Genomic DNA, 19,706 nt, shown 5'->3' with positions numbered 1-19,706 from the left:
CAGACGGCCACCTTCTCCCTGTGTCCTCACGTGGTCTTCTCTCTGTATGTGTCTGTGTCCCAAGCTCCACTTCTTACAAGGCTTCCAGTCATACCGCATTAGGGCCCACCCTAATGACCTCATTTTAACTTAACTGTCTCTTTAAACCCCTTATCTCCAAATACATTCACTTTCTGAGCTACTGGAGGGTTAGGGCTCCAACATGTGTATCTGTGGGGGACACGGTGCCATCCAGAACAAGATGCAAAGTTATGGATAAAAATTGAGGTTCAAGGCTTCGGAAGGGGCCTGTGTAAGTGAAGGGCCCTAAAATTGAAGCTTTATTCGATTCGTGGTAAGTTTGCTCCTGGTTTGTCAGCTGCCCTGTAGCTATCCTTGCGCTGGCACTGGGATGGAGAAGCTGACGGCCCCTGCTCCGAGGGAGCTGGTGGAGGGGCGGGAGCAGCTGGCTCCCGAATGAGTGTTACGTGTGGAATTAGGTAAGTGCTATAGTGAGGGTGGGGAAGCAGAGAGTGTGCTGGGATATTGCAACCCTGTTCTCATGCCCTGTTTTAGGATGTGAGTTTTTGCGGTACGCGGGCCTCTCACTGTTGTGGCCTCTCCCGTTGCAGAGCACAGGCTCCGGACGCACAGGCTCAGTGGCCATGGCTTACGGGCCCAGCCGCTCCGTGGCATATGTGGGATCTTCCTGGACCGGGGCACAAACCCATGTCCCCTGCATCGGCAGGCGGACTCTAAACCACTGCGCCACCAGGGAAGCCCAAGGTTGGCTTCTTGAAAGAATAAACCCATGAAAAACAACACAACACAACAGCAACACCACAAAAACATCAGTGAGCTTGAAATCAGAGTATCTACCATGGGATGTGTTTCTTTCATTACACACCCTACCACGTCATGCCCTACTTATAATGCAGTCAGAGCTTTCCTGAGTGAACATGGACGGCAGAGTCCCCACCCTCATGCCTGCGCCCCGCCTGTGCTCTGGGTCGGGCGTTAGTCATCACCTGTACGCCTAAGGAAGTCCAGGGTTAGCAGGGAGAAGTGCCAGGGCCCTCATCTTCCAGCCAAGCTCTCTTTACCACATCAAAGCCATTTCTTTTTGTGTGCCAGGGGCAACGTCTTTAAAAAATAAATTTTCATGGTAGTGGGTCTCTCACGACAAGGCAACAAGCGCTAAAGCCTTCAGGCCTGGGATACAAGCCATAAAAAGGATCTGGATGAGAGGAAAGAGCGCAGTTGGCTGCAGGAGAGCTGTAAGTGATGGGAGACCTGACCTGCCAGACATGAATCTGTGGAAATAGTCACTTATTTTCAACGTTGCCTAAGTCAGAGAGGGCAGGAGGGTGGAGCTTCCTTAGACAGTCAAACATTTCAGCAAATTGGGCGAGTCTGGCCTGGGAAACCAACCAAGACAAGAGTAAGGCGCTTAGAGGAAAGCCAGCATGGGGAGATAGGGTGTTGATGATTTGCTTCATGTCAGCTTCATTCATGTTAACTATACTTTGCAGTAATTACTCTAATTAGTGGATTTGAGCATGATGAAAGAAAATAATTATAAGTATTTGTAGCTGGTCAGTGGGTTATAGATTGGACAACCAAGGAAAGCAGATGATGAAGCATAGTTTAGGTGAATGGACTCCATGTTATAATTAAGATTCTCTGTGCTCTTTGTTACGTTTATCTGGCAATAGTCCATCATTTAGCATGAACTCAGGAGACATGTGAGAGCAATTTTGAAGGCAGGGTCTCTGGAGTGATGCATCTTGGTGTCCCAGCATCTCTGACAGGAGCCACGATAGGGGCTCCACAAGGTGGGTGGGTTAGGGAAGGAATGACTGCATGTCTAGACCCACCATAGTGCATCAAGCAAGCACGGGCACCTTGTTCTCTAGGTGAAGCCCACCTCCCAGGCTGAGCAGGCAAAAGGTAACAAAAGGAGATCCTGAAACTGTATCCTGTTTTGTGCGCTTGGGGTGAGGGTGACCTGGTCATTCCTTCATGAGTCTTAAAGATAGACTTCCGGGTGATGTCCTAAAGTAGAGCTATTTCCTGGATATGCCCTGCCTGTTACCATCTCTTTGTTCACTACTTATTATTTGTATGACTGTGCTTCCTCCCCTGGACAAGGGGATAATACATGTTTGCTGTCCAGCCCTGAGCAAGAACACAGTAGATTCTCAGTAAATATCCGCAGGCTCCCAGCACTGACCAAACTGGGTCCCCACCCCCCCCCCCCCCCCCCCCGCATCCTGCCCATTCCTGCCAGAGCTCCTGACTGTCCCCTTTGATTTCCATGCCTCCACGTCCAGCTTGAGGCTGCTTTGATGCTGGAGCTCCCCCTGGTTTCTCCAGCGAGCACCCGTCCTCACCTGGACAGCTCAGTCCTCAGCGCTCTACACCTGGCAGCCCTGGCTCTTGTTTGACGCTCTCGATCTGTTTCTCTAAGCAGTCTCACGGGAGACCAGGGGTCACATCAGCTGCTTATTTTTCCTGTTTCTTTTTCACCTGACCCTTAAAGGAGGATCACACTTGGTTAGATCCGATTAGAAAGTCCTGATTTGGCCACTTGCTAGCTGTGTGGTTTTGAGTCACTTAACTTTGTCTCTTGAGCCACAGTTTCCTTGTCTGAAGAAAAAGGGACAATAATGTCTAGCTTGTAGGATTACAGTGATTAGAAATAGTATTTTTAAGTGCCTGGTACAGGTTTTAGCACATATAAGAGGCTCCACAAATAGTAGATGATGATGATAATATAATGGTAGCAATAATTGATGTTTATTGAGCTCTGATTATATCCACATACTTTCAAATACTGTTTCTTATCTAATATGTCTTACTTTGGATGAATTCAGCTGTAAAGAATTCTGGAGCTGGGCAATGATCTGATGAGAAAGATGAGGCGACATGATGAAAAACCAATCATATTGGAGTGTTTACTGGGTGTCAGCTGTTTTACAAATGTATACAGGCCAATCACTGATGCCATAAAATGAACGATAATGAGTAATTTGCCCAAGATTGCATAACAGATGGGAGCACAGAGCCAGGATTTGATCTCGGGTTTTTCCGACCCCAAAGATCATGCTCTTTCATTTTCTGCCACTAGGATGAGTGGAACTGGAAGGATGGGCAGGCTTTGGTGTCTGTCCCTAAAGAGCAGGATCAGTAGGACAAACTAGCATCTGAGGGAGGTGGTAGAGGGGGGCTTGACCCAGGCTGCTGTCAGCCAGCAGTGGACCTGGGGTGTGAGAGCTGGTACTAGTAGGCAGAATAGATGTTATAACACGGGCATGTGAAAAGCTTGGTGTTCTAGACACTTGGTGCCTTGGAGAAGCTCACTGCCTGCCAGGGCTCCATAACCTAAACAGGCCTTGGAGTAACTCTCCTCAAAAGAAAAGAGCTGGGCCTCCCTGGTGGCGCAGTGGTTGGGAGTCCGCCTGCCGATGCAGGGGATACGGGTTCGTGCCCCGGTCCGGGAGGATCCCACATGCCGCGGAGCGCCTGGGCCCGTGAGCCATGGCCGCTGGGCCTGCGCGTCCGGCAACGGGAGAGGCCACGACAGTGAGAGGCCCACATATCGCAAAAAAAAAAAAAAAAAAAAAAAAAAAAAAAAAGAAAAGAGCTCACAGAAGAGTATTTGGGCAGGAGGCATCACCTGTGTTCTGAGGGAGGAGCTAAACGCCCAAGCTCCACCTCTTAGTGAAAGCAAGTTGTCGTCTTCAGAATCTTCCTAGGAACTGGTCAGGGATGAACTTACAGGACAAAGTCCTCAGACCCCACAGCTCATAGGGTGGGAGGTCATGTAAGTCACACAGAAACTCTGTAAGACGGTAGCATCACTTAGTTCTTTGCTGACGATAAGGAAACTGAAGATTGCAGAAGTGACAGGATTTCTCCAAGACTATATGGCTCATCAGTGCCGATCGAGGGTTTGAACCAATGTTCTTTGCTTTTTGCTTGAGCTATTTGCCCTATTCCGGAGATGGGAGAGGGAATTCCAGGAGCCAGGATGTGGCAAAGCCAGGGATGGTTCATTTGACAGAATCAGGTGAATGGATTTTTGGGAGGAAAGATGAAAAGGGAGGAAACACCAAAGACTACCATCCCTTAAGGACTTCTCCAAAGGCATTACAACCAGAGATCTGCTTAGTCCTCTATGGTAAAATATGGGATGTCCGACCTTTCACCTCCCTCCGTTGGAAGTACCAGTGGTTGGGGAAGGCTGGTGTTTGGAGCCAGATTAATTCGTTTCAAACTTGAGTTCTGCTATTTTCTAACTTCTCTAGACTCAACTTCATCTAAAAGGGGGATAATTAAGCCTACCTTGTAGTATCACTGTGTGGATTGCGGTCAGTGTAAAAAGTTCACCGAGCCCTTCTTGGTGCCTGTGAAATGGTAGTTGCTTTTTTTAATTTTAGTTTTATTGAGATATAATTGATACACAGCACTGTTTATGTTAAGACTTGACTTAGATATGTTGCAAAATTATGACAATAAACAATAAGTTTAGTTAGCATCCATCACCTCATATAGTTACCAAAGAAAGAATGATTCTTTTTTTTCCATTGTGATAAGAATCGTTAGGGTTTACGCTCAGCAACTTTTAAATATACCACACAGCAGTGTTAACTAGAATCGTCGTGTTGTACATTGCATCCTCAGTACTTATTTATCTTATACTGGAAGCTTATGCCATTTTGACCACCTTCATCCAATTCCCCCACCTCCATCTCTGCCTCTGGTAACCCCAAATCTGACCTCTTAGGGCTCTATCATCTAGGAGGTCACATTTACTGAGGACTGAGAGAGATGGAGAGGGGCTAAGGGAGAAAAAAGGAGCAGGACAGGAAGGAGACAAGAGGAATCTGTTTTCTCTTCTCATTTGCACACATGAAAAGTTGAGCACCCCAGGGGGTTTCCACTGCTCCCGGCTTGGCTTGTCTGCAGACCTGGCCTGCAGAGGATGTGGGAATGGGCCCAGTGCGACAAAACAAAACAAGTTCCTTTTCCTTTGGACTGTCATTAAAGCCCGTATGGGTGTGCTCTGCATGTACAAAGTATGTTTTTAGCCGAGAGCTTCAATCAGCATCTCATACAAATTGAGAAGCAGCCTCCAGCCTCCTGCCAAGCTTGCTCAGTCCTTGCCAGGGAGTGAATTTGAGGACTTGAGGGGACTTGGAAAATGTTATTCCAGCGCTGGCTTGACTTACAGCTTTTACAGCTACGATTTTAGCCTGGGATCCTTCACGGTTGGTGGACCTACTTTCTCCAGGAAGAGGCTCTTCCCAGGCCCATCACCAGCATGCTTCACAGTTGAGCCAAGAGAAAGAATATGAGTATCATAACCTGCTGGCAAGTTAGTGGCCAAATACCTCCTCCACCTGGAGTTCATTCAGGCGTCTGACAGACATTTATTAATCATCTACTGTGTCCCAGGTCCTAAGGAGTGAAGGTTCAAATACAGTGTTAATAATAGTAATGATACAGTTGCCATTTTTTGAGGACTCAGTGTGTGTCAGGCACGTGCCAGACAATAAGGGTGTGAAGTGAGGAACAACAACAGTAATAATAATTCCCACCATGTTTTCAGCTCTGTTTTAGGCAGGGCACTCATACTTCTGCTTTTAATGTGTACACCTCACATAACTTAGAGAGAATGACCTCCCAGTCAAGAATTAGATACATTTTCTATCTCTCCAGACCTTTATCTGCTTGTCACTTTTCCAGGGGAAAAAAAAATCATTAAAAATAAATATTTATTTCAAATGGTAAGTATTCCTCAACTGCTATAAATCTGCCATTTCTCTTCTGGGACATCCTTTAGCTGAGAGCTTTTTGAGTGAGAGTCAGGGCTTCCCATGCCAGTCCCGGCTTTGGCCACGTGTCCACGAGGCAGAGGCAGACGGTCTTCCGGTCAGGTGTAACTGCAATGTATTTTCTCAACAAAGTCTGGCTGGCAATCCAATGCATATCACATCTCCTAAAGAAACCATGCATATTGCATGAGCCTCCAAATGTAGAAACAGATACTCAGAAAATACAAGTCTCAAAATAAAACCGAAACATTTCAAAACAACAGCAGTTGCAACGCCACCAAATGATTTAGTGTTTTTTTTTTCATCAGGATCATGAAAAGAAAAAAAAAAATTCCCGCAGTCCCCAAGCAGAACCTGAATATCCCAGCAGCCATGGTGAGGGTTTGAAATGAGTCCATATTATAAGTGTGGGAAAGCAATAGACTGACGGACTTAGGTAGCAGTTTAGCTGAGCACAAGATCTTTTCCTGATCTGGGAGTCAGCGAAGATGAGAGCAGAATCGAATAGCAGTTTTTCTTTAATTAATTTTTATTGGAGTATAGTTGATTTACAATGTTGTGTTAGTTTCTGCTGTACAGCAAAGTGAATCAGTTGTACATATACATATATCCACTCTGTTTTAGATTCTTTTCCCATATAGGTCATTACAGACTGGTGAGTATAGTTCCCTATGCTATACAGTAGGTTCTTATTAGTTATCTACTTTATGTATAGTAGTGTATATATGTCAGTCCTAATGTCCCAATTTATCCCTCCCCGAATAGCAGTTTTTCAGAATCGAGTTGCAAGATATCACTTCTGAGTGATCTGAGGCTGCGGTGCCTGGGCGCTCCAGCCTGGGTTTGGTCGTTTTCACTCTTGTTTCTGCAGGTGTGTACAGGTGTCTTGCTCCTTGTTCGTCCCAGGTGTCTACCCTGTGCCCAAGCCCCGGGTTCCATGAGCATCGGCTGGATGCTTCTCCGAGCCAGCATCCTCAGGTTTTTCTAATTCCATTTCTTCTTTCCCACTTTAGAGCACATATTAGTATGAGAGTGAGACTGACATTATGTCAGGGATAACCTTTAATATGCTCTAATTTATGAAAAAAGTAACATTTTAAAACTTGGTACTTTCACTATTATTAGTGCTGTGGGCATCTGCTGATTTGGGATTTCTGGCATCCCTTCCCTCCTCTCACGGAAACAACTCCCTCTTTTCTTTTGGGGGACTGACCGTCCTTTCTTCATTTCCCGCGGTTGGAGGACTTGGCAGTCACAGTGGTGGTAGCAGTGGGAATGAAAGGCAGAGTGGTTTGAGAAATACGTAGTTGGAAAGTTGGTGGGACTTGGTAACTGGGCATGAGGGGTGAGGACAGGACAGGGAGTCCAGAAGGACTCCCAGGTTTCTGGCTTGGGTGACTGTCAGGGGGGTCACTGTTAACGGAGGCATAGAAAACAGGAGAATTGTGTCAAGGCAGGGATGCTGAGTCTGAGGCAACTGTGGACCATCTGGAGGTGAAGTTGGCCGTAGGCACCAAGCAACCGCCCCCGGCTCCGCACACCTCCCACCTGGGTGCCTTTGCTGTGGGTGCTCTCCTACCCTTGTGCACCTTCCTGTGAGGTTGGCCTTATGCCCCACGGAGCGCTGATCACTTCTCCTTTACGTGCTCTCTGCATCCCATGCAGATTTAGGCGGAGTTTCTGGAACACGATAACTCACTGATCTGTCTGCTCCCTTCTCCTCTGGACCCTGTGCTCACTGAGGGTGCAGTGATGTGTGACTTATCTCTGCCACCCTCACACAAGGTACAGGATATCCAGGTTCAGTGCTGGCTCTGGGGGGACCACCTGCCCCGTGTTCATGGGACAGCCCGGCACACGGACTTTCCAGTGATCAGACAGCCATGTTGAGGAGTTTCCTGGCGGGGCCTGGGCTTGCACTGAGCCATCCTCACACTTGCCTCCAACGTGTTGATGCCTCGCAGCTGGTTCTGCAGCCTGTGGTCACAGAGCAGGGCAAAGCCACCTGGCTTCTGTTCTAGAGGCCCTGGCACCTTGGCTTATGGTCACAGGGTTGCAACCAGTGAAGTCAACACCCACGGGACACCGGTGGGGCCTGTGTCCCCCACCGTTGCCTGCTGGCATCAAAAGAGGCCACATCTGAGCTAGTTTTGCTTGAGTTCAAGAAGCCAGAAAATGTATGATGTGGACAGAATGACACTAGATGGTCTAGTTTTTGGAGGGTTTCCTGTGTACCAGGTCATTGATATTCATTATCTGGAATTCTCATAGTAGTCATGCAAAGTAAGTACCAGATCCTCTTTTACACACGTGGAAACTAAGATAAAGAAGGTTGAGTAACTTGGCGAAGGTCACACAACCAGGAAGTGGGAGGGCCAGAGGCTCAGGCAGCGTCACCCTCTGGTACCATGCTCCTTCCTCTCAATTCACCTCCTCAGCTGCCTAGGGCACTTTTCCCTTAATGATGTGCTAGAACATGTGTTATCTTCCCGCCTGGGAGCTTGTTCTCTTTTGGGTCGGGTCACCTCCCTCTGCTGGAAGCTGAGTTTTCTCCTCTTATTCCTTAAAATGTACCCTTGTATCCTTCTAATCCAAAGACAGGTTCCTCTTCCAACTTCTGGTCAACCTGTCCAGGAGTTCTCACCTGGCCCTCCCACTATGGGGGGCTGCAGTGCTTCAGAATAGGCCAAATTGGGTTTTCTTTTCATGGCAGACGTTTGCTAGTTGTGCGACTTCAGCCAAGTCACGCAACCACTGCAAACCTCAATTTCATCTGTAAAATCTGGTGAAAAATGGTATCTTATCTCAATGAGTTCTTCTGAGGATTAGATGAGATAATACTTTCCAATAACTCACATGGATGTTGCAGATTAAATACAAAGGCTAACAGAGATAACGTATGAAAAGCAAGCAGGAAACATTCATTCAAAGAAATATTGACTGAGCATTTATTAGGTACCAGGAACTGTTCTAGGTGCTGAAAATTGCAGGAAATCGTACAACACATACTTGTCCTCAATGATCTTACATTCTATTGGGGGATGACAGGAAATAAGCAAGGTAATATCTAATGTCAAGTGATGACAAATGTAATGGGGGAAAAGTGAAATAAAGTAAGAGGGATAGAGAAGAGATATTGGCGTCTGGAAGTTTTTCTTATGTTACACAGGGTGGACAGGGAATGTTGAACGGTTAAGGTAATACTTGAGCAGGTACCTGATGGGAGTGAGGGAGAAAATCTTGTGTCCACCTGAATTACGTGTGGTCCGTCCAGACATAGGGAGGAGCCTGTGCGCCAACCATGAGGCTGGGATGGGGTGTCTTGTTCAAGGAAAAGCAGAGGGGCCGGAGGGGCTTCAGTGGAGCGACTGGGAAAAAATGCAGGAGGTAGAGAGGCAGGAGGTGGGTGGAGAGTAGAATATGTAAGATTTTGTAGGCATTTTAAGAACTTTGGCTTTTTCTCTGCCTGCTTTCAGAAGCCTTTTAAGAGTTTTGAGCAAAGTATTTACATTACATAAGGTGATTTATGTTTTAATAGGATCATTCTGTCTACTGAGTGGGGAAGAGTATGTGGATGTTGGTTATGGGGTGGGGTAAGGTGACAAGGTTGGAATCGGGGATACCAGACAGGAGGTTTCTCTTGTAGCAGAAATAATGAAATTAGTGATAAAGGTATGACTTTGTATGCACTTTGAAGTTAAAACTGGCAGGACTTGCTGATGTGCTGAATGTGAAACTTAATAGAAATAGAGGGGTCTATTATCTCTCTAATATTTGTGCTTAAGCAACTGGAAGGATGGAGTCGCATTTATTGAGGTGGGAAGACTGGGGTGGAGAAGCTTTACAGGGCTGTGAAGGTCAGGTGGTCAGTTTTGAGGGCTGGGTTTGAGATGCCTATTGTGTATCCAATGAAATTGTCGGGTAGATTAGTAGATTTCCAAGTATGCCTCAATCATGATCTGTTGCTATGCAATGGGGTTAAGGAAGAATATATCTGGCGTCCACAATCCCTTGGAGCCACTCTTGGTGTACTGTGACTAATTTTAATGGTTTAATGGTGAATGGACAAGACCAGAAGCCACACTTAAGAAAAGCAGGGCAAAGAGGTAACTAAGGACTCAGATCCTTCGGGTATCAGGGTTGGATCACCCACAGGTAAGCCATCTAGTCCAGCAGAGACACTAGGTGAGCGTGAAGGGAAACTACAATAGATCCTGGAGGTGATGGTTAATTTTGTGTCAGCTTGGCTTGGCCATGGTGCCCCGACGTGTGGTCAAACTTAGTCTAGACATTGCTGTGAAGGTAATTTTTTTAGATGCGATTAACATTTAAATCAGTAGGCTTTGAATAAAACAGATGACCCTCTATAATGTGAGCGCACGTCATCCAGTCAAATGAGGCCTTAAGAGAAAAAAGGCTGAGGTCCCCAGAGGAAGAAAACTACAGCATCAACCCTTCCCTGGGTCTCCAGGCTGCTGGGCTCCTCTGCAGATTTTGGACTTGCCAATCTCCACAATCATGTGATCATGTGAGCCAATTCCTTAAGACTTCCTTTCTCTCTCTCTCTCTCTCTCTGCGTCACACACACACACACACACACACACACACACACACACACACACACACACACACACACACACACACACACACACACACACACACACACACACACACACCCCTTACATCATTTACTTCAGCAACTGGCAAACGTCAGCTGTGGAAGAAAGGTATTATCATTGCCATTCTTGTTTCTGGATAAGTTTTTCATTTAAGATTAGGATCGTCATTAGATTATTACTTTTTCTCTTTTTTAAACTGGTTTAGGAGACTGGGATGAGATGGGAAGAGAGTTACACGAAAGTTACAAATCCTTGTTCTGTTTTGCTGGGAAAAGACAAATTCAGGAAGTTTGTGAATTGATAACACCCGTTGCCACTGATTCTAACTCACCCTCAATTCTGAATTTCATTTGTCCATTTCTCCTGTCTGCTCACTCACAGGGATGTCTTGTGAATTCTCGAACCTTCAGGTTGCCGTCAGTAAACAAACAAATAACCACTGTTTGTGTCAGTTTGATACTTTGAAATAGAAATTAAATGCCATGAGATAAACAACAAGGTCCTACTGTATATGAGAAGGAACTATATTCAATATCTTGTAATAACATAACGGAAAAGAATCTGAAAAAGAATATATACACCCTATGTATCTACCTATCTATCTATCTATCCATCTACCTATCTATCTATCTATCATCTATCTATCTATCTATCATCTATCTACCTATCTATCATCTATATCTATCTATCTACCTATCTATCATCTATCTATCCATCTATCATCTATCTATCATCTATCTATCCATCTATCTACCTATCTACCTATCTATCATCTATCTATCATCTATCTACCTATCTATCTATCATCTATCTACCTATCTACCTACCTATCATCTATCTATCCATCTATCTATCTACCTATCTATCCATCTATCTACCTATCTATCTACCTATCTACCTATCTATCTATCTACCTATCTATCTACCTACCTATCTATCTACCTATCATCTATCTATCCATCTATCTATCATCTATCCACCTACCTATCTATCTACCTATCTACCTATCATCTATCTACCTATCTATCATCTATCTATCTATCTACCTATCTACCTATCTATCTATCTATCTACCTATCTACCTATCTATCTACCTATCTACCTATCTATCTACCTAAGCTCTCTATCTATAACTGAATCACTGTGCTGTATACCAGAAACTAACACAACATTGTAAATCAACTATACTTCAATTAAAAAAAAAAAGAACTTAAATGCTGGATGTCCCTCTCAGCCTTTACACTGTCATACTCATTACTCTCTGGGAATTTTGTAGTTTTAAATGCGTCCCACCATCAGAATCCAAACCAAGTAAAGGTGGAGATAAAAGGTGAGAAAACAACTTATTTAATATCTTTGGCCACAATGTCAATTCAACATCCTGTAGTATGCAAAACCTTTAGGGACAGTACCATATACTTTATTCCTAAGAACTGTGAAAGTCAGAGATGGTCTGCTGGAAATGAATTTTCCTGCTGCTTCTGTTGGTTGCCTTTGCTTTTTTGCTCCTGTGGGGTAGATCCCAAGCCCGCACATGCTGACAGCCACTCTGGATTTGTAGCCCAAAGCACACTTCCCTCCACACACGCACTGCATCTCCACCACACGTGTTGGTGCAGATGTGAATCATCTTTGCAAACGAACTGATTTCAAAGATGATTTCAAGAGTCAGTCTAATGAGCAGTGAATATGGACTGATTACTGTATTTGCAAAGAACCTTATTTTTCTCCCCTAACATTGCACTAAAGATGGGCCCAGTGCTTTCTCGTAGGCTTACAAATGTAAGTAATCAATGTGTTTGCGTAAATGTTTAAAGATGTCCACATTCATGTTTATGAATCAATGGACTCCTCATAATTGCTTTTGTGTGATCTGATAGACACAAACATAAACAGGACCCACCATATCTTAGAAGCCTTCCTCATGGAATTTAGAAAAATGTGGTGATGAAAGAAACGTTTATACCACATCAAAAAATCTCATAGGAAGAATTACAGATGGAAGAATTCATGCTTGGATACATTCAGTTGTATATTTTTCTTTACTTGTAACATTGTCTTTGTGATTTAGTTTGTTTGCTTTATTGTGGTAAGAACACAACATGAGATCTACCCTCTTAACAAATTTCTAAGTGTACATTACCGTATGGTTTACTATAGGCACAGTGTAGTACAGCCGATCTCAAGAACTTATATATGTCTTGCATAGCGGCAACTTTAATAGTTATTAAACAGAAACTCCCCATTTTCCCTTCCCAGAGATTTAGGTGCTTAAATCTACTTCTAGATCTTCTTGACTTGCTGATTCTCCACGAGGCACTGAATTATTAGCTCACAACCTCACAATCATGCACAGAACAGATGCTTCTTGAGGTATGGTTGGGTGATAATATAGAGTCACCTACAGAGACCTGGCTTTGGCTTCTGACTGTCCTAGGTTCAAATCAGAGTTTCTATGCCTGTTAGTAGTTTGATTTTGGGCAGGTCAACTAGTCTCTGAGTTTCCATTTCTTCATTTCTAAAATGGGGAATATTATTTACCTGGCAGGGCTGTTATGGGGATTGAATGAGACAACATTTTTAGAGCACCCTAAAGTTTCTGGCAAGTAGTAGATGCTCAACGAAAGGTCATTTCTTCCCATACCCCTTTCTCTACCTGGAAGCTTGTTCTAACTCAGGTGTGAAAGAGCAGCAGAAGAGCATTCCTGGAGATATTTCTGGCTTACAGTAGTTTGGGAAAGCTAAGTAATTTATGGGACTAAGGGAGAGAGGAGGGGGCGCCATGATGATATTTTTGGTGTATGCCCAGTGTTTTCTAAAACTTGGGCCAATTAATATTCCTTTAACCTGGAATGCTTTTCTTGCCTCTCCCTTTAAGTAGTTCATGTCCTCCACCAAACCTTTCTTGTAGGACTTTCCCAGCCAAAGTTGCTTACGAGCTTGTGCTCCTCTGAACTTCCATACATCTCTCTCAAAACATCACAGTTGTCCTTGTGTCCTTTCATAGCTGTTGAAGCCTTGGCTTATAGCTTTTACTGAAGTCTATGTGTAGTGAGAGCAAAGGCACCTCCATTTCATCATTGCATATTGGACACCTAGGGGACCTGGCAAGGGACCGTATATGGCAAGTCATACGGGTTTGGGGATAGAAGACCTGGGTTTGAGTCCAGCTTTATTGTTTATTGTGTGGCATCAGGTAAGTCCCATAGATTTTCATAGAATGTGTTTTCTTATTTATGAAATGTTTATAATAATCCCATTGGCCATTTAAAAAATAAATGTCCTCAAATTCTATTCAGAACGGGTGCAGTATAAATAAAATGAATGGAATGGCTTCTACTCTACCTTCACTGAGGAACTGTTGGTCAGTCATGGCAGATCACGGCTGTGAGAGTATTTGATGAACAATAAATGCGGTACCCACACTATGTATAGTTATTAGGCACTCATTAAATATCTCCTGAATCAATGCTTAATGGAAAGAAGATGTCTTTCCCTTTCTCTTTTATTGGCCTGGGAAGAAAGGTTGATAACAGCTTGATAACATGCTTGGAGAAAGTGGAGCAACAACTCTTATGGGAAAGAGACAGTCAAGGGAAGGTGGCAGCGTCGGACACACAGTAAATGTAAATAAATATATGTGGAATATGGTTGACTAGGTAAACAGTAGAGTGGTTGGGAAAATATGTCCTAATATAGAAAAATGTTGAGAGGCCAAAAGAAGCAATGTAAGCATTGATTAGGCTCTTTTCCCCAACTCTGACCTTCCTCGTTCCCTTTCCATGCATCGTTTTTTTGGTACAGCACTTTACACCTATTTATTTGTTCATTTTTCTATGTGTTTATATTTGTTTATCTGATTATTCAGTTAGTTTAACACCTCTCTCCCCTTGCTAGATGATAAGCTCTAAGAGGCAATGATTTTTGATCATTTTCCTTCCTCGCATATCCATGGTGGCTAGAATAACGCCTGGCTAATGCCTGGCACAGGGCAGGTGCTCCATAAATGCTTGTAGAATGAGTCAGGATGAATTTTACTGTCTTCCTTAGGCTAGGAAGATATTCAAGCCACCTGTTTTTTGGGCCCAGGATTCTCCTATATTTCACTACATCCTCCTCCTGGTTTCCTACTTATCTCCATCTTGGATTATCTTGTCTATTTATTTGCTTATTTGTTTGCCATTTGTTCCCTTCCAATTGAGGCTGAGTAGTGATCTGAGTACAGACGGCTCGGGACTGAATTCTGGCGCCATCACTGACTAACCGTATGGCCCTGGGCAACTTGCTTATCCGTTCAGAGCCTCAGTTTCCTCAGCTGTAACATGGGGATAATAGCAATTCCTGCTCCCAAAGTTGTTGTGAGGATTGAGTTTGTTAATGCACACATAGTACAACACCAGGCACATAGTAAGTGCTCAGTGAAGGGTTATTATTATTAAAGTATAAGTAACAAGGAGGCAGGGGCACTGTGTCTCTTACTTATTCTGCTGTCCTTGGTGTCGATTACAGAGTCACCACTCACTAAATACTGATGAATAAGTGAATAAATATGTCAAAACGAGTAGTTGTAATATAGACATTTGTCTTAACAGTATCGGACATATAAGGAATTTTACTGAACAAGCATGTTTGAAAAGTGCCTGCTATATGCCAGGCACTGTGGGGAGATGCGAGGATTCATCTCTCCATTTATTTATTATCATCTAGATGCGAGCATCTCAGGCTGAATCCATGGCCTCAGAATGCCAAGGATTTATGGGCTCTAGTGAGAAATGGTGATCTGGACTAGTTCTGGCATGGTTGTCCTTTGATAACGCCCTGAACCAGTGTTCACTGGACACTAACCCACACCAGGTTCTCATTGGGCCGCAGGGATGCGGTGATGGAAAAGGCCAATCCCTGCAGCAAAGAGCTCATGGCATGTGTTTGACGTGAAAGAGACAACCAGGGTGCACTGGGGTGCGTCTGTGGTAGAGAAAAGGAACGGGGCTTGGGGAGCACAGAGGAGGCACCTAGATGAGAGTTGAGGGTGCAGAGGGTGAGATACAGCTTCCAGTGTTACGCTCAGGAGCCTCACATACAGACAGTTCAGGCCAACCTCAGCAATGGTGGAATGCCACTCTGAATCAGTGAAAAGGAACTAATTATAGGACGTTTTCCCCCTGCAGGTAGTTGTATTCCCTTCTGAAAGTACACCATCATCACACTCCTCATAAAGGATTGTGATTTTCTATTTGTCTGTTTTATTACCCACTACACTGAGCTCAGTGAATATTTGCTGAGCCAAAATAAATCAAATTCCCAAGTGTATTAATTTCCTAGGTTGCTGTAACAAAGTACCATAAGCTGGGTAGCTTAGAACAACAGAATTTTATGGTTCCTCATTTCTGAAGGCTAGAAGTTCACTATCAAGATTTGGCAGGACCATGCTCCATCTGAGACTCTGGAATCCTTGCCCCTTCCTAGGTTCTGATGCTTTGCCAGCTATCTTTGGCATCCTTTGACTTGTAGGTGCATCACTCCAATCCTCTGCCTTCACGTGCTGTTCTCCTCGTGTCTTCACATCATCTTCCCTCTGTGCATGTCTGTCTCTATGTCCAAATTTCTCATTATAGGACACCAGTCATTCGGATCAGGAGCCACCCTTAATGAGCTCATCTTAACTTGATTAAATCTGCAAAGACCCTTTTTCCAAACAAAGTTACATTCTGAAGTATGGGGGGTTTGGACGTCAGCATATCTTATTTTAAGGGGACACAATTCAACTCATAACACCAGGCTGGGGAGCTCATGGATTTTGGGGATGAGCAAGGAGGTTAGCATTGCAGGGAGCTGCAGAGGACATGCATGAGGCTGGGGGCTTCGTGGGATCCTCACCAGAACAAGGAAGCCTATGGGAAGACAGTCTTTAACCAGAGAGTCAGACCTACCTTTGGAGGCTCTGCTACAGATATTCAGCTGAACCTTACTGGAATTTGGCTTTCTAATTTCTGAGTCCAGCCTGTTATTTAACAGGACCTAACATCTGTCCAAAGGGCTGGAGTCTGTTCCTGCCTTCCGGGCTCCACTCGACACCTGAAACCCGAGGAAGACACTCTCTGACTTCCAGCCTTGGCGCTAGACAGCCTCTTTAGCCATCTGGATCAGTTCAAACCAGGTCTGATTTCAGCTTTGCCTCTGTGGGCTCCTAACAGTAGTACAGGTAGTAATATGGCTTCCTCTCGTTGAGAACACAGCAGTTACTTCATCTCTGGTCCTCTGACAGCCCCACTGTTGGGGCTTCACTGGGATAGGGTGGAGATCATCTCCTTGGCATAGAGCAAAGAATGAAGCCCGGAGAGTTTATATTGACACGCACACAGCCACACAGCTAGTAAGTGGTGATGTCGGGGTCTGAAACCTGTTGCACGGGACTCCCTTCAGCCAAAGGCTTGGGGGCAGCTCTCGGAAGGTTTTGCCCCTATTCCTATCATTATCCAAATAAACCATCCTCTCAAATGACCACCTGCCTCGCCTGAATCTTTCTGTCCTGTTGATCCTCAAACCAGAGGACAGGGGTGGTGAGACAAAGACAGCCCGGGTCATGGAACACTCATTCCTCTGTTCTACGCGGTGCGGCTCTCTGGGTTTGAGCCGTCGGCTGCTGGTGCAGGGGCGCTAGGATGCTCATGTTCTCCAGAAAGTTCTCTGGCCTCCAAGGCTGTGGGGGAATTCATCACTTTTCAAAGTAATCGGAAGACTGACCTTCCAGAGTCCCCCCACCCCCTCGCCCCGAGTTACCTCTCCATCGCCTCCTATGAGATCGCTGTCATCAGTGGTGTTCTGAAGGTTTCCAGCGTCGAGCAGCTAAAGATAAAGGAGAGCAGTGAGCTGGACCAACACACATTCTGCAGAGAGAATTCATTAGCGGGCGAGGTCTGACGAGGAGTCACTTTTGCGGCTCTGGTTCCTGTCGCTCTGACTCTCCATCATGGGCCATAGGAGGCGTGTGGGCTGGGAGGGCGTGGGCCACGCGGGCTGCTCTTGTCAGCCAAGCCGCAGAAGGGAGCCACACGGCCCCGAGGCCAACCTCAGCCAGCCACAGGGGCGGGCTCTCTCAGGAGCGAGCGGGGGGCCAGCAGGACTGGGGTTTCCGCTTTCTCACAGGAAGGCTCAATTGCTCTCCTCGGGACCGCAGGGGCCTTGCTGAGCAGCGGTGACTCAGCTTCCTGTGTGCCCTGGCAGGCGAGGGGGACCCCTGACAGCGCAGGGCCCCTCTTGCCTGTGCGTTCCCTCCCATCCACTTCCGGCTCTAGAAAACCTACAGTGATGATCCAAGTCTCTGTTTACCGGAAGCCTTGTTGAGAAAAACAGTTTCTACCTCACATTTCTATAGCATTTGTCACTTTGTAAAAACATTTTCTCACACATTGGTTCATCCAATGGTCACACAGACTCTGAGAGTGCAGGGAGGCCACTGTCACCACCGTTACACAGATGAGGAAAGTGGGACTTGGCCAGTGGAGGGGGTTGGCCAAGGCCTTGTCGCTTATTGGTGGAGGGTTGAGGCTCAAGCCCAGGATTCTAGAATACTCATTCAGGACCTTATTGTACTTTCTTGGGTGGCGCTCGGCGTTTCGCCCTTATCATGTGCTTGCTACAGGTAAAGTGCTTGTTGACTGAATGACCGACCGTAATTTTCATCCATCGTGAGATGGATCCTTAGGGCTCTAAGCAAGCTACCGTGGGGGAGTGGGAAAGACACGGGCTTTGGAGAGACAACCCATGTGCAAGTTACACTAAGACCCACGTTAGCTACATGATTTTAGGTAAGGTTCACATTCTCTAAACCGTAGTTTTCTCTGAATACAGACGATAATAATGATGCTTAGAAGCACCCTGATGCAGGGTGCTTCTAAGATTTGAATGAGATAATACGGGTCAAGGGATGGCATAGTATTTGCTCTGCAGAAGTTGTGTGGCTATGCAGGGCTCTTTCCATTGCCCTCACAGGGATGCTTAGCTTCAGAAACTCGTTAGAGTTAAACAAATCTTGCAGACATTTTCTTTATATAAGGGACAATGCTTTTGCTTAGTAACCTCTGAAAAATTAAGGACACAAGTGTACAAAGCAAATAAAGTCTGGTCCTGGCTCATTTAGCCACTGTAATCAAGAAAGGAGCTATACTCTATATGAGGATTTCCCAGTTCTGTACTCTAAGTTCTGGGTACCACGATTTCTCATCATTTCTTTTGACTTATTTTAGGTAAACATTTCTGGCCTTGTAAACAGAGTGGAACACACCCTGCATTGCAGATTCTCTGTCTGTGTTTCTTACTCCTCACTGGACGAGCTGACTTTCACTGTCCCTTCCTCTTGCTGACCTGCAAGGGGTCACAGAGACACTCAACAAGATGAGGAAGTGGCACGGGGTCTGAAATGTCAGACGCAGAAATAATACTTATTTTTCAAGAATATGCCTAAGCAGTCAAGATGCTATTTATTTAAAAGTACCCTTTATTTCACCAATTGGATGTTTTCCGTGATTTAACAATTTTTTCTTTGAATAGAATATATGTCTATTGGTGTTAATATCTTAGATTTCAAATTACTTACAGCCAGGAACTGTGCTATATTCATCACCATATTCCCAGGGCAAGGGTCACTCTAGATTTTCAATGACTGTTTCTTGAATGAGCAAGAGTCATGCACTCTTTCATTCATTTTACAGAAGTAGACTGTGAACAGTCCTGAGCTGTCATCCAGGTGGAAAGAGTGTTATTCAAGTGTTATTCAATCTGAGAGGTGAGTGTGATTCCCCACGGAGAGGAGAGACGGGTCAGGAGATGAGATCAGGCAGAAGGGAGCAAGTAGAATGCACAGCTGTTCAAGGAGATGACTGTGAATGAGTCAAGTAAGTCTCCTCATTGGGAGCTGGTCATGTGATCTTGCAGAGGGACCTGCCACCTTGAACAGCCCCAAACTGAATGAAAAAGGAGTAATTACCACCATGGAGAGGCTAGCAGATGAGGGTGGCCTCTGGCCAACCAAGACAAATTACTCAGGACAAATACAGTCCTATGTTCACATCTAGGACAGGGGCTGATGTGATTAATATCTGCAGAGAACCAGGGAATATTGTGATCCTGTCTGCTAATGGGGACTTTCAGAGTGATGGACCTTCTGCTGGATGGAGCATGAAGGGTGTACTCACTTCTGGGGAGATGTTTACTTTGTGATTTAGGGACCCTTTCCAGGGCCTCCTTCATTACTATTTCTTTTTTTTTT

The sequence above is a fragment of the Lipotes vexillifer genome, unplaced genomic scaffold (genome assembly GCF_000442215.2).
Source record: "Lipotes vexillifer unplaced genomic scaffold, Lipotes_vexillifer_v1.1 scaffold390, whole genome shotgun sequence".
Lineage (NCBI taxonomy): Eukaryota > Metazoa > Chordata > Mammalia > Artiodactyla > Lipotidae > Lipotes > Lipotes vexillifer.
Note: the sequence above shows the minus strand (reverse complement) of the source record.